Raw genomic sequence first — 16185 nt, 5'->3', positions numbered from 1 at the left:
TGCATGGAGTGAAGGCAGGAGAGTTTAGAAAAGTGTCTGTGGAGACACAGGCAGGTTGCTCAGAGGCCTTGAAGCCTGTCTCATTCACTGCTGGGGGGGAAAACAGCATTTCGAGATTGCAGCTTGGAGCTGAGAATTTTCCAGCTGTATCCCTGTGTGCAGAGATACCATGTGGAACCTGTAAGAGTCCATTGGAAAGTGTCACAAATACAAATTTGGGATCTGCAGTTTGAGAGCAGCTCAATTTGTATGATTTAATAAAACCCAATTTAGTGAATTGAGATGTGATTTATCAGGCTCTGGCTTTCTTCCTGTAACCAATACAACGCATTCCTCCGCTGCTACCTCCATTGGGCGGGGGGGGGGGGGGGAGGGTGGGGGGCGGGATGGGGATTGTTGGGAATGTGAAGCTCTCCTTCTCCTCCTCTGCCCTTCCTGGCAGGGCTCCTGGGAAGGTGTGGGGCTCAGGTGGCACTGCTGCCTAGAAGTTGGAGCTCTCCTCCCCAGCCCTTACTGGCAGGGAAAGTTTGTTGCTGCAGCAACACCTCTGCCAAGAAGAACTTGGAGCTTCTTGACAGAGTTCCTGGGGCAGCTGATGACAGTGACAATACTACCTGTTCTTCTGTATCAGACACAGGAGTGGTGAGAGGGACAAACAAAACACAGTCTAAATCAGAGGTAAACTTTCCTTTGCAATAACCTAATTGGTCTAATATAATTCAAAATTTAGAAAAATATTTGGATTCAAAGAAACAACTCCTTGCATTACCTGTAAGATGTGGTTGTAATGATGTAAATCCATTATTTGAAACTCTTTCTCACCATGATATAGAATAACTCCGCCAAGCTTTGAAAGAGAGTGGGTTCTCTTCTCCTTATTTTAATAATGTGTTGAAAAGTATATTTAATTCTTATGACTTAGTCCCTGCTGATTGTCAAATTGTGACTTCCCTGATTTTAACCAACTCACATTGTCTGTTGTGGGAATTATAATGGAAAAAACTTCTTAAAAAATTGGTTGAAAGATATGAAAATACTCCTTATGAGAATATAGATATTACCCAAATAGCAGGTGATCCATCTGTCCATAGACCAGAAAATCAAGCGGTGGAACTGCCTTGGCCTGTACTAACAGATATTAAAGATGATGCTAGAAAAGCTTTATTTTCAGTTGAGCCAGCTGGTACCCATGTAAATGCTTATACTACTATCAGACAAGGTGAAACGGAATCCTATGGTTCTTTCCTAGACAGATTAACCCAAGCAAAAAACAAACCAATCGAAAAACAATGTCCAGATGAACAAGCTCACTCTTATATTATTCAAAATCTTGCTTTTGTAAATGCAAATGAAGAATGTAGAAAAATTATCTTAACTTTACCTGACCAGTCTCCAACTGTAACACGGATGCTAACACCCTGCAGTAGGCTCACGTCTCTACAACATCTTGCTAACGTGCAAGTCAATGCTTTTGGAAAGCAGATTGCAGAATCTCAAGAAAAGTTAGGAAAAACATTGGGAGATAATTTGGCACAACAAATTGAAAAATTTGAAAAGGCCTTAGAAACACAAGCAAAAAGTTTTGCAAAATCTGTTGATACTGTACAGTTGGACTCTGATAAAAAGGCTTGTTCCTTTGCTTGTGGTAAAGCAGGACCCATGAAAAGGGCATTGTCCTACAACCACAATCCAACCTAAACAACTTTCTATTTGCCCTAAATGTGGGAAAGGGAAGCATCTTGCATAGTACTGCCAGTCTCAATTTGATATCGATGGAAAAACTTGGTTGTTAAACTCAAAAAAGAGCGCGGATTACCACCGTGCCCCGACATAAGTAGTGACCTCCTTGCAACCAACTACCCAGTGAAATGGTATTGGTACCTCAGTCATTTATCCCTCAGTCAGCCATTCCTCAAATGGTCCCAGCTCAATACCCTCAGGTAAAAGATTCGAATTGGCCTCCTCAAAATTGATTCATCTTTTAAATAATTTTTGTCATGAAAGCATTCCTACTGGAATTGTCAATCTTTTTCAACAAAGACAAGATTTTTTGATTCTAGGCAAAGCCAGCAACAAAATTATTGGACTTTCAGTCCTTCCCTCCGTTGTTTCAATAACTTGTAATGAAGAGCTATTAATTTCAGCTCTTGCATTTGATGTTCCTATGGTAATTCCACCAAAAACACCTACAGCTATTGCATTTCTTTTACCCATGAATACAGCCAAGCAAAACAACTTTCCAAAGAATTCACTTATGTCTGTACCATTTAGTACCTCTGGTCATGATGTGTTTTGGGTGCAATGCTTGGACCACAACTGACCAAAATTGACTTGCAGCCTGACTCACTGTGGTAAAACAATTTACATTACAGGCATGCCAGATACTGGTGAAGATGTCACTGTAATTTCTCACGTGTTTTGGCCCAGTGATTGGGATTTGGTAGCTCCTGCAGGTTCCCTCACAGGGATTGGAGGTACTACTGTGTGTTTGAAAAGTGCATCCATAATTAACATTGCAGGTCCTCAAGAAAGGAAAGCAATGGTATGTCCTTCTGTTGTTCAGAAGCCTCTCACCCTCTGGGGGAGAGATGTCCTGTCCCAAAGAGAAGCGAAAATGGAAGAGGGCCTGTGATGGAAACCACATTGAAACCTGCCACTTGAAAGCTAAACTGGAAAATATGTCATCCTATATGGATTGATCAATGGTCTTTAACAGAGAAAAATTAAATAGCCTTAAAAGAATGGTAAAGGAGCAATTACAGCAAGGTCACATCACCCCCATGAACAGTCCCTGGAATTTACCAATATTCATCATCCACAAGAAGACATCGGACTCCTGAAGATTGCTTCGTGACCTGAGGATGATCAATGAAGTGATTGAAGACATGGGACCTCTTCAGCCTGGAATTCCTTCTTTATCAATGATCCCAAAACAGTGGCCTCTCCTTGTCATTGATTTAAAGGATTGTTTTTTCCACATCCCACTTCTTTTGCAATGATACTTCAAGATTTGCCTTTTCAGTTCCAGTCACCAATCGAAGAGAACCCAAGCAGAGATAGCACTGGAAATCATTGCCTCCATGAATGAAGAATTCACCGTTAATTTGCCAATATTTTGTCGTACAACCTTTGTCTCCAGTTCAACAGAAATATCCAAGATCCATGATTCTACACTACATGGATGATTTGCTCATTCTACACTACATTGATGATTTGCTCTAGCTCCAAGGCAGCCAGAGATGGAACAAACTCGTGCTAGTGTTGTTACTGAAATCCAAAATGTGGACTTGAAATTTCTACAACAAAAATCCAAGAAGTTCCACCTTGGAAGTATCTGGGATGGAAGATGACTGAAAAAAAAATTACACCACAGAAGATACAGCTCCGGACCAGTGTAGACACCTTGCATGACTCACAACAGTTTCTAGGAGAAATCAATTGGGTCAGAATTGTTTTGGGAATCACCAACGATGTACTGGGTCCACTTTTCAATTTACTGAGAGGAAGCTGCGACATCAACTCTCCTAGAACTCTAACACCTGAAGCTCGTGCAGCCCTTGACAAGGTCATGGAGGCTCTCCAAAGACGACAAGCTCATTGCTGTATTCCAGAAAAGCCACTCTTTTTTGCAATTTTAGGAGAAAAAATGTGACTTTGTGATCTCATTTTTCAGTGGGACCCTTCTGAGAGATATCCTTTGTTGATAATAGAATGGATTTTTCTTCCCTATGGTTTTCCAAAGATTATTTTTATGGTTTTAGAGATGATAGCACAAATTGTAATTCAGGCCAGAACAAGATTTTTAAGTTAAGCGGGTCAAGAATTTGCCAATATCTACTTACCATTTAAAAAGGATTATCTTCATTGGGCAATGCAAAACTCTGATGATTTGCAGTATGCATTGTTGAACTTCCCAGTGTTTGTTCCGTTCATTACCCAGCTCACAAAATATTGCAAGCAAAATTGAGTTTTAGAGAGAAACCTAAGTTAAGTGAAGAACCTTTAAATGCAGTAACTCTCTTCACTGATGGCTCTGGCAAAAGTCACAAATCAGTCGTAACTTGGTTGAACCAAAAAACGAATGCTTGGGAATCTGATATTCAAATAGTAGAAGGATCTCCTCAGATTGTTGAGCTTGCTGCTGTGGTTCAGGCTTTTCAGCTCTTTCCACAACCTCTTAATTTAATCACAGATTCTGCTTATGTTGCTAATGTAGTTAGGAGATTAGAAGGATCAGTTTTAAAGGATGTTAGTAATGACGTTTTGTATCATTGGCTTTCATGTCTTTATACAACTTTGCAATATAGAACTAATCTGTATTTTGTTTCTCACATCAGGGCTCATTCTTTGCTTCCTGGATTTTTAGTGGAAGGAAACGCGAGAGCGGACTGACAGTGGTTATTTCAAACACTCTGCCAAACATTTTTGAACAAGCAAAACTGAGTCATGCCTTTTTTCATCAAAACGCGCAAGCACTTGTGCGAATGTTTCAAATTTACAAAAGTCAAGCCAAGGCTATCATTACTACTTGCCCTGACTGTCAGCTTGTGCAGCCTCCTGTCTCTACAGGAATGGTCAGCCCAAGGGGTTTTCAAAGCCTGCAGTTATGGCAAACGGATGTCACTAAATACCCTTCCTTTGGTAAATTTAAAAATATTCAAGTTTCAGTGGACACCCTCTCTGGTGCAGGTTTTGCTTCTCTTCACACAGGTGAAGCAGGTAATCATGCCTGTCATCATTTTTTGCAAGCTTTTGCTTCATTGGGTGTGCCCCAAGAAGTAAAAATCAGCAATAGTCCCGCATATATATCTCAAAAATTGACCACTTTTTTTAAAAGAATGGGGTGTTGATCACATCCTTGGTATTCCTCACTCTCCCACAAGTCAAGCAATTATTGAGAGGACACATCAGACATTGAAACACATTCTAGATCAACGTGGGGGGGGAGTAGTGGTCACACCACAGATGAGGTTGAACAAAGCTTTGTATGTTTTTAATTTTTTCAACAGCTCGGTTGCAGAATGCAATCCACCAATTTTTAGGCATTTTTCAAATAATACACAGGCGAGGTTGAAAGAAAATCCCCCTGTTTTAATTAGAAACCCTGAGACTGGACAAATTGAAGGTCCTTTCTGATTAATCACTTGGGGCAAAGGGTATGCTTCTGTCTCTACAGGTGCAGGAATTAAGTGGGTCCCAGCCAAAAACAACAAACCATATTGCACCCCAGAACATGTTGACGAGTCCAAAACTGAAGAAGCAAGTATGCAGACGTGAGCCAAACAGAGGGATCCCGGGTCACGCCTGACATTCCTTGTTCATCAGTGGAACCTGCAAACTTTACTTTTCTGTTATTTATAAGTGTGTCAATTCTTGGTTTCGTAGAGTTGATTTTTGGCAAAGGGCGGTTTTCGTTTTGTTATGTCATAGATCCCCTCTACTGGACTTTCAACAGTGAAATCCTAATTTGAGGTCAAAAAGCAAAATTCTTAGATTGACGGGAGGATTTCTGCCAAAAATTAGCTCATGAAAAGGATGGAGCAAAATCAAATGATATCCTGGTGTTGGTGGGTTTTCATTGCTTCTTGTAGTGCAGATTTGCCTGTGGAACAACCAAAAACAAATGTTTGGGTGACCTTAGCCAAGGCACCAGACTCAGATACCATATGTTTGTCTAATTCGGAACAGAAAAGCCTTTCTCAACATGTCTGGTCTTGATGCCAGTAAACGATTTGCCTTTGATCAAAGAGCAATCTAATGGTGAGCCTGGTGAATTTGGCAATGGGAGCAATCTTATATTGAATTGGAACACCTGGGCCAAAGAACTTCCCAAAGCAGTATCTGAACCCCAAGAATTGGAAATCCTTGGTTCTTTACAATGGATTTTTACTTCCCATTTATAGCTAATGATTGGCAAGGAGGTGATCCTCCAAGTACAGTGTTACTTCCCATTATTTTACATACAGAAATTTAAGGGTTTGGTGTAATTATTCCAACAGTTGGGATGTGCTTTCTGAGGCTAACCAATATCCACGACAATTGCCAAAAGGATACCTGGCTCATTGGTGGAGATAGGGCTTGGCAGGGCATCCCATCATGCCTTGAAGGTGGCCCAATGTAGCTCCGGAATGCTCACTATGATAGCACCTACTGCTAAGGCAGTCATGAGGAAGAAACGTAAGGGAACAAGATCTGCTCATTGTTATGATGAAAACTGTAGGAGTGTTTCATGCCTTGGAATGGTGCCAAAAGGGTTTCAGCAGGTTTGTTCTCACCCCACCTGGCTTCAGCAGTGGCATTGAAACAATTGGATCGGGTTGGATGTTGCCTGAGTAAACTAATGCCACAACCACTGCAATCCCTGATAGGTTGATCAATGTTAATAGTGTTAGAAACGCTACCCTTCAAAATAGAGCAGAAATTGATTTTCTTTTACTGGCACATGGACATGGTTGTGAGGAATTTGAAAGATTGTGTTCCATAAACCTGTTTGATCATTCTGAATCCATCCACAAAAGCATACAAAAGCTGAAAGATTTGACAGCTCAAATTAAAGAAGAATGGTGGGTCCTGGTTAGATGATTTCTTTCAAGAATGGAGCTTTGCACCTTGGCTAAGGGAACTTTGTAAGATAGGTCTTTATGTATTGGGTGTTCTGGTAGTTATATTAGTAATAGTACCTTGCAAACTTCAGTGTGTGTGTGACAAATGATGGACAAAACTATCAAACAAGTTTTTATCATACAAGAGAGAGAGGTAGGAAATGGATTCACAGAGAGTTCTCGGAATCATGCCAAGATGGTGAATGAAGGTATAGATTTAGAAGAAGGTTTCGAATTATGACCTTGAAACCGAAAAGATTTTTTCAAACAATGACTCGTAATTATTGTCAGGCATGATGTATGCCCTTTGAACTAACTGGACTTTCAAAGCATTAAACAGCTCTGTTGTAATATAGCAATGCTTAAGGCAAGGAAAAAGGAGCTTTAAGTAGGTAAAAAGAAGAAATATTAGAGCGAGGCTTGAAATGCAAAGTACTAATAAATGACACAGGTACAAAGGTTTCTTTTTAAATGAATCAAGAGGGGGAATTGTGGGAATCCACAAAATCAGATGGTTTTGGGAAAGCTGCAAAAGGCAGGCCTCAGAGACAACAGAACTGTGATTAGAGCTAAGCAGGAGCCATGAGATAGGTCAGCAGAAAAATTATTTAAAATCTAGAAAAGCAAGGACAAATAGAACAATGGTCTGTGTATTAACGCTTGTCTAGGATAACTTCCTAAGCTGCAGAAAATGTTTATCTAGCAAGATATTAGGAAGTTTGAAGCTTAATAATGGAGCTCTATGCATTGTGTTTTAAGGCTTACAAGCAGGTATTGTATTCAAAATAAGTGGGCATTGTTTTAACCAAAGGTATGTGTGCTTTTAGTGGTTGGATGGAACCACTGTCAATATGCTTCTGCTTTGTGTGATTGGTCAAAAAGCTTATCAAGTAAGTTGTAACATCAAGTTCTTGGTCTGCTGCCTGGGATGTGAGCTGATGGCATCTTCCCGTTGTCAGAACCATGTAGTGAGAGCGGTGCTGAAAAATAAAACAGCTCAAGGCACGTTCCTCAGCAGTCCCGTCGTGTTCGTGGTTTGTACATAGCCCCTGGCCGGCGGTAGGCGGCCAGTTCAGGCTGACAGCACACAGCACATCTACTGAAACCCAGCTTTTCCTTGGCTAGCTTCATTCTTCTTATGACCATCTTTTCATCCGTTCATCCATTCATCCATTTCTCCTTCCAGGACAATTCTGAGCCTCCCTACATCAGCAGTACACTTCTCTTATCCAAGTAATGCATCACGAAGGAAGCTTTCTATGCTCCATAGTCCTAACTAAATAAAGCCTTGCCAAGAAAACTTCAAAACATGACACTTCCTACCTATGGCACAGCTCCTCTTAAAACTCAGGGCATGGCTGAAGTTCTCCCTAAAGATGATCCATCCCCTTTTTCCCTCCTTGTGCTGGTGTTGTTCACCGGGCTCCCAGGATGAGGGAAGAGAGACAATCTTGACTGCATGTTTCAGAGGGCTGATTTATTCTTTTATGATACATCTTCTCTAAAAATTATATATTAGAAGTATACTAAAAGAATAGAAGCAAGGATTTCATCAGAAGGCTTGCAAGGAAAGGGAAAGAATGGAATGATAATAGAATCTTGTGACTGACCAGACAGCCCGAGACAGCTGGACTGCCATTGACTGTGATTAATTAGAAACAACCTCATGAGATCAATCAAAGATGCCACCTGTTGCATTCCACAGCAGCAGATCACTATTGTTTACATTTTCTTCCTGAGGCCTCTCAGCCTCTCAGGAGGAAAATCCAGGCAAAGGGACTTTTCAGAAAATATCACGGCTACACCTCCTCTCAGCTGGCGGGGCACAAGGGCCTCCTCAGGTGCGGGCATTTCCTCTCTGCTCTTCCTGCACTTGCTTTCCCCGGTTAAGGCAAGCAAAGCTGCTTGGCTCAGGACGTTCTTTGGGCTTCTGAAAGGGGCTGGCCACTTAGCTGCAGCACGGCAAGGAAGGGAGCCTTACAAGACTCGGCATACTTTAGAGTTTTATTGTCACTCCGGCTGAAACGAAGTATCCCCTCACTACTTCTGCCTCTTCAGCATTCGGTCCTGCAGGTGGCTTGCTCAGGCTGACAGCTTGCAGCGTCTGCAGGGTCCAGTTCTGCTGCAGCACAGCTTAATTTTATGATGACAATTCTTTCATTTCTACTTCAAAGATACCTCAGAGCTTGCCTAAATTTACAATACTCTCATCTAAGCGAAACAATCCTCTATTACACAAGCTATCTACCTTCTAGAGTCCTACGAAGTTGTTCCCTACATGTCCTAAATTTTTTAAAATTTTAACTAAAATGAAAAATTATTTTGAAAAAAAACCAACAGAGGTTTAAATGAAACCTGACACCTAAACTAAGCTAAGCTATGCTAACCTATCACCTAAACTAGCAAATTACAAAAGCCTTCCATTTCCTATCTACAGCCCAGCTCCTCCTGAAACTCAGGGCATGGCTGAGACTCTTCCTGAAGATGACACATCCTCTTCTCCCTCCTCTCAGCTGGCAGGGCACAAGGGCCTCCTCAGGCACAGGCGTCTCCTCTCCAGTCTTCCCGCACTTGCTTGGCTGAGGTGATCAGAGCAGGCAGGCTGGAGGCAGGATGGCCTGAGGTCACAAAGGGATGCTGCCCAGAGGAAAAAGAAAACAAGGAGAGGAACCCTTACTTTCCAGGATCACATCCTCACGGGCTCAAGCAGGACTCCTTGGCTGCCAGAAAGACACACCAAGAGCACCGAGGGCAGCATGTTCCCCTGCGCCTTCCTGTCCTGGCTCCCATCTCAGCCATGTGGCCCACACTGCTCCTCATCCCTTCATGCAGACGTCCTCAGCTGACAGGGCTTTTAGGCCCTTTGCTTTTTCTTACCTGCAGGAGTTCCTGGGCAGACCATCACCTGTCCTCGTCTGCCTGCAGGCAGCAGCAGAGAAAGTCACGCAGGAGAGCTGAGTGGTGCTTGGGGTTCTGCGGTTTTGGGGGCCCGTTCCTTTCTATCAGTTCAAAAACCTACAGCACACGGATGCAAGAGGACACTCGAGCTGCTCCTTTGCTAGCCACATCAGCTCTTTCCACACAGAGCCCTCTTTCTAAGCTGCACCTTACCCTGAGACGGGCTTCCCGCTGGTAAGGAGCTTCCCCTTCCACCATTTCCAGCCCCATGATCCCCAGAGACCAGATGTCCACTTTGGGGCCGTAGGCTTCTCCTCTCACCACCTCCGGTGCCAATCCAGCTGGGAGTGCCGACGCTGGAGCTGCGCTTGCTGCGCTCAGGGCTGAGCTGAGCGCAGAGGCCAAAGTCAGCTGAGGAGGAAAACAAAGCCTGTCAAAGCCAGCTACCACTGGCCAAGCAGCCAAAAGGATTGCCCACTCCAAGCCTGGCCAGGCCACGCTGAGTCTAGCTGAAAAAGCAGCCGAGCACTCCTTCCACGGGGCTGGAGCCAGAGAAAGAAGGCATCGGCCCCTTCAAAAACACCCTGGCCATTGATGCGCTGGCCCAACGGCGCTCCTGGCCAAGTGGCAAGCACCAAAAGGCAGCCCCAGAGCACAGGCTGCAAATGCCGCACCCGAGCAGGGATACCCACCCAACTTGATGGATCCATCCATGCCCACAAGAACGTTGCCGCTTTTGATGTCTCTGTGGATGACTTGGGGGCAATGAAGAAAATGCAGTCCTTGCAGGCACTGAGAGAGAAAAAGGAGGGAGGGAAAGTTAACGTGCGGGATCTGATTTCATCTTGTCAGAAAGGAAAGAGCTTGACGGGATGGACTGCTTTCTCAGGGAACTGGGAGCCAGGGCAGCATCATGGTGCTGTCATGAAGAAGAGCTTTCTGCTTCAACCCTCTTGGAAGCTTTATCTAGGTTTCCAAGCCAAGGCATCTGGGCTGCCAAAAGTTCCACCGGCCTTCGGTACCAAGCGCATCACCTTTGGCTGGGAGGCGGCACAGCAAAGATTTTTGGGGAAGCCTAGTGGCAGCAGAGGAGGAAGCGGCACCTTAGACCTGTTCCCGAATCCATCGCCATCTGGGCTGCGATGCTATCCTTGAAGCTGAGGGCAGCTCTTTGCCCTTAGCTTGAAATTCTGCCACCTGCATGCTGCCTTCCAGGGGCAAGGAATGTAGGACAGAGAGGCTCCAAGCAAACATTCCGAGGCCAAGCTGAGCGGAGGAAACAAGTGAAACCAAGCAAGTGAGTGAGCACCAGTGCCACAGGACAGACAGCATGGAAGAGTGCAAGACCAGAGCCTAAAAGGAGTGTGGGGACACCAGCAGGCAGTTCCCTTCCCACGCTCGTTCTTCTCTGTGTCATGGTGGCAGCAGCAGCAGCAAAAGAAAGCTGAGAGCAAGAAATATCTGCTGTCCTTAACCTACAGCTGACAAGCAGCATCATGGGCAGGCCTGGGGAAGCACAAGCGGGATGCCTCACCTCCTGACAGACAGCGCCTATCTGTCCTTCCTCCAGGTACACTGCCTGGAGCACATCAAACAAGGTGCCGCCATCCATGAACTCCATGGCCAGCCAGAGCTCTGCATCCACCAGGTAGCTGGAAGAAGAAAACCACGGCATGGACAGAGAGCAATGGCCATTGCTCAGTCACCCAAGGGCCTGAGCCAGGCTTTTGCCACTGCTCTCCAAGCTACGTGTGCCGCAAGAGATTCTTGAACAGCAGGTCAATCTCCTCCCACCCTCTGGAGATGAGCAGAGAAATCATCACCAGCTCCGTTCTCTGCCACTGACCAAAGGGCATTGTCTCTTCTGGCTTGCACTAGCTCATTGCCATGACAATATGCCAACCTGTCAAAGTAGGTGACAATATTGGGATGCCTGTTGCCCCTCATGGCCAGGATTTCAATGGTAGCCAGCTCCTCGGACATCTCCTCCCCAAGAGACATGATCTTGATGGCCATCTAAAATGACATAGGCCACGGTTACCTTGAGAAGACGCACCCTGCTCGAGATCACAAGGAGCACGGATCAAGCGCTTGTGCAACGGGGAAGCCAGCTGTGCCAAAATGCCTTGTTACTAGAACTGCAGGGCTTAGCAGAAGCACCAAAGCCCATCCCAAGTGCATTCTGCACCCTGAGCCTAGACGGTACTTCAGAGGAACAGCCTCTGCTGCAGACATGGAGCAGCCACCCAGAGCTGCAGGCAGAGCTCCCAGCAGTGGGAAAAGCGCTCCAGAGCTGCAAAACGCCATGGGGCTGTTAGCACTTTACCTGTTGTCCGCTGCTGGTGTCAAGGGCTTTATAAACAGCTCCAAACCCCCTAGAAAGAAAACAGCAGCAGAAAAAGCCCTAGGCAGGAGATCTCCCCAGGCGGCCTGGACGCCTTAGAAAATGCCCGGCTGCGGCCTCTCTTTTTCAGCACATCAGCCCATGAGCCCTCTGCCATGCAGGGCAGGGTGTCCGAGGGAACACTAAGGTCCAGCATGAAGACCAAGGGCCACTGGAAATCTCCAAGGCACACGCCCAGTTCGGTCACTTCCAAACTTAAGGGGAACTCTCTTCTCCCATGGGTGTGTATGCATGTGTGTGTAAAGAAATTGAGAATAATTCTAGCCAGAACACTGTCTTGGAGAATCTGACATTTCTTGGATGGCAAGGTGCTCTTTCAGGCCATAAAGCTGCAGGGGCAGGGGGTTTTCCAGCTCCTGCTCCTCAGTGCTGCAAGCTAGACATTGCCAGCATCAACTTGTCTTTGATGAGGCCTCCGGATTGCTCTGACTGAGCAGTGCTGGCAGGCAACAGGAGGTAAAGCCAGAGTCTGACCATGACTGGAGCTTGCCTGACTTCACTCTTGATATTGCACCAGCCAAAGACCTGGCCCACGGTTTTCTGAAATGAGCTGATGTCACACACTTACCCTCGTCCGAGTTCTTCAAAGGCCGTGTATTTGCTCATTGGCTGGCCCACACTCACAATGCTCCCTGAAAGACAAAAGCAGTGCAGGGCGCTCACTTGCACGCAGAGACGCCTCTCCCCAGACCATCCCAAACGCAGGGCCACTGCCAGCAGCTCTGGGACCCTTGGCTTCCAGCTGCTGAGACCAGCAAGTGGGAGGGCCACCTTCTCCACCTTTCATCAGGTGGCCGTTCCTAGGAGGACTTCATTTCTTTCAAGCACAGCTTGGTAAGCCAAAATGATGAGCCCTTAAGAACGGGGCCCTAAGAGGTAAGCAAGGGCCTTTGCAGCCTCTGCAGTCGCAGCCCCCATCACTGGCAGGGCCACCTGGAAGCACAAAGTGTCTGAGCCGCAGGAGGAGTAAGAACGAGAGCCAGAAAACAGCTGGGGCCACAGAGCTCCCTGGGGCCTACGCACTTGCATGGTGCCAGCCTGCTGATCCAGCAGAAACAATCTCTGCTTTTCTCTATGGCACAGAAGGCAGCCCAGGCAGAGCCAAGCCATGCCCAGCCGCCCTCACAAGCAGCAGGAGCTCCCTGAGCGCTCCCACTCTGCCTCCAAGCACAACAACAGGTTCTGCAGGGGACCAAAGGGCCTCTGAGACCGGGGAGACATTCTGGCACGACCCGCACCAAGACACGCGCACAGCGCACGGCTCTGGCAGACAAGAAATACACCGGACGTACTCAGTGCCTTCGGGCCCTGCTCCTCTCTCTTCTCGGGCTGCTGGGCTGCGCCGCTGGATGAAGTGCCAGCAGCGGGGGGCGAGCTGGCTGCTGCAGGCCATGCTGCTCCAGCGGCACCAGGCTGAATTTCAGAGCGGGTGTTGGGCTGGGACAAGAAAGGATTGCCCGTCAGAAGGGTGGCTGGCACAGACGCCCCACAGAGCGCAGGGCACAAGCAAGGCCTTCGGAAGATGCCGTCCGCCATTGGGCCCTTTCCCCGTGTCCCCTTCTCCAAGGCAATGGGAAAAGCAGAAAGGCTATTTTGGTCCAGCCCCTCTTGGCCTCTTCCATGCTCCATTTTTGGGCTTTTCTGCAAGACACTGACAACAAGGTAGCGATGGGGCTGTGAAGATCCAGAAAGAGACCAGAGCACAGCCCCAGAGCCTTGCTGCTTTCCTCCTCCTGTGTTTTCCCGGGCAATGAAATCGCCCCGGTGTTGGCATGCAACTGTCTGCTCAGAAGCCCAGAGCATGTCCCTTCTCTGATCTGTTTCACGGATTTCCCCTCTCTATGTCAGGCTTTAGGGAGCGGCCCTTCGGAGCCGCCTTCCAGCCCTGGCCAGACCCACCCGCCCTTTACAATGCAGAGCTGACAAGGATTCTCCTCTCCAAACTCCGCTCTGACCGCATGGAAGCCCAGCGCAGCCTACATTCTGCCTGCAACTAATTAGTCCATGGAGAGGGCAGGTCCCTTCCAGGGGCCGCTGGCTCCCAAATACCCCGCAAGGCTGTCAGCTGCGGCTTTGGGCCACTCTGCCCGCCGAGCACAGGCAGCCTGCACTGACAATGGGCACAAGGGGCTGACTCCTACCCTGGGCAGAATGGAACGCTGCCTCTTGTCTGATGCCAAGAGACATTCTCAGACCCTCTCAGCATCCCGGCGAAGTGATGCTTGAAGGTCAAAGCTCAGAAGCCGTTGGCCAGGCCTCCCTGGCTTGCCTGAAGCAGCACTACGTCACAGCAGGCACGCAGCCCCCAGCATCTTCAGCTGCCAGCAACGAGGGCTGCTCCATCCAAACCTTGAAGCTTGGCCCTGCACCAAAGGCAGTGCCAAGCTCAGCTGCCACTTACTGGCTCTGCATGTTCAGGCTGTGGAGGGACAGCAGCTGGAGGCTTGATGTTCCTTTGCTCCTCTTCAGCCTCTTCCTCAGTAACAGAGGGAGCCAGAGGAGCCGCTGACCCTGCAGTTGAGCCCTGCAGACAGACACAAGTGAGAGAGACGGGCAAGAGCCAGTCCCTGAGGAGATGCTTTCTGTTGAGATGGGCAAGGAACCAGAAGAAGGGCAAACCATACACTTTGATGCAAGTGGGACTCTGAGTCATGAAAAGCCCAGGAAGATGGCTGAATCAGGTGCTACTCCATCTTGCTGTGCATTTGAGCTTCCCTGCTGCCTAGAAGCAGCAAGACACCTTGGAGCTGGCCCTCCAAGGAGTCTTGCTTTTCATCTCTTGAAAGGCTCTTTCCTTGGAAAATCAGCAAACAACCAGTGCTCCCTTTGCTGCTGCTGATGCCACCAGGCACTTGGCCTTTCTTTCAGCCTCCCACACTGGCACTCCACTTCATTCTACTGCCAAAGGCCAAGCTGGCAGAATTGCCGCACAATTCTCTCACGCCAGCAAGGTCCCAGCTTCCTTTGCCACTCACCAAAGGACAGGCTCATCTCCATCCGCGTGTCAGGTGACCTGCAGCCAGCACGGGAAAAGGAACCAGAGGCCCTTAGAAAAGTGCCTGTGCTGGAGACTGCCACAGCTCAAAACAGTCCCAATAGAGAGCATTTCCCTATCCCAGCATGCCTCCAGGAGCAACAGCTCTTTCCCACAGCAAGCAGGAGAACAACAAGGGCGCTCGGGTAGGCTCTGTCTGCATTTAGGCCTCTCTTGCCAGGAGAGAAATGGAAACACGGCCATGGAAATGCCCCTTGTTCTTGAACAGTCTGAGCTTTTCTTGTGCCCAATAGCTCAAGCAGCATTTTCCTCCTCTCTTTCCTGCAATTTACCTAGAGATTCTTTTAAATGGCATGCACTAATTCCCATCAATTGGCTGAAGAGGATCGCCCAGGAAAGCTTCCACAAAGGGCCCCCTTCACTCTGGCAGCTCTCTCCTGAAGCAGCCCAGCAACAGCTCCCGGCTTCAGCAGCAAAGCCAAACTGCATTGGAGTTGGTGCTGCATGGCCAAGGGAATCGCAATCTTGGCACATCAGAAAAGGCTTGAGTCACACAGCCAAGCCATCTAAGGGGCAGAATTTGGGGCAAACACTGCTTTAATTCACTCCTGGAAAGAACTGCAGAGTTGTTAGAAGTGCTTCTGAGGATCTCTCCTCAGAGTCTGCAATTTGCAGCTTGCCTTGCTTGAAGCAGCAAGCTGAGGAAATGACAGACTCCACTGCCACGCACTCTCCCTGCAAGGGAGGGCAACCGCTGCAGGTTATGCTGCTAATCCTCCGCTTCTGCCGCCCAGTACAGATAGCCCCTTTCCAGCTGATGCTGCTGGCAGGAGCTTGACCAAAGGGGTGGCATCGTCATGGCCATTTTGTTCCCAAATCAACTGGGTCACTACTGTGGCATAAAGAGCAGAGCCAAGCAAAAGGCAGGTGATGCCAGCCCCGGGATGAACCTTTACTTACGAGTCAGCTGGGTCACGTAGTAGGCAGAATAAGCAAGAGAAAAGACAGTGCAAACCGCGGCACAGACTTGCCCGATCATTTTGGCAGCGCTGTGCGGGTTTGCACGCTGAATGCCACCCAAGGGAAAAGCAAGGCTCCTCTCGGGGTGCAGGCCATCTGCTGAGAACTCCTTGATCACAAGGATCCTCCTTCAGGGAGCGAGCGCAAGAGTTGCTCTGGACAAGCAGGCCTTGCACGCACTGGGACAAGACGGCACTGTGATGTGGCACCGCTCCCTTGACCTCACAGTGGCAGCTGCCCTGGCTTTGTTGTGCCCAGCCAGCCAA

The 16185-nt window shown here is 47.6% G+C and overlaps 1 pseudogene; it reads right to left on the bottom strand.

Moving 5' to 3' along the window:
* Positions 1 to 9137: 9137 nt before the first annotated feature.
* On the bottom strand, positions 9138 to 15938 carry LOC132342039 (serine/threonine-protein kinase PAK 3-like; annotated as a pseudogene).
* Positions 15939 to 16185: the final 247 nt, after the last annotated feature.

This window comes from Haemorhous mexicanus, chromosome Z (assembly GCF_027477595.1).
Source record: "Haemorhous mexicanus isolate bHaeMex1 chromosome Z, bHaeMex1.pri, whole genome shotgun sequence".
Classification (NCBI taxonomy): Eukaryota; Metazoa; Chordata; class Aves; order Passeriformes; family Fringillidae; genus Haemorhous; species Haemorhous mexicanus.
The sequence above is the reverse complement of the archived record's forward strand: the minus strand, read 5'-3'. Positions and strand labels throughout refer to the sequence as shown.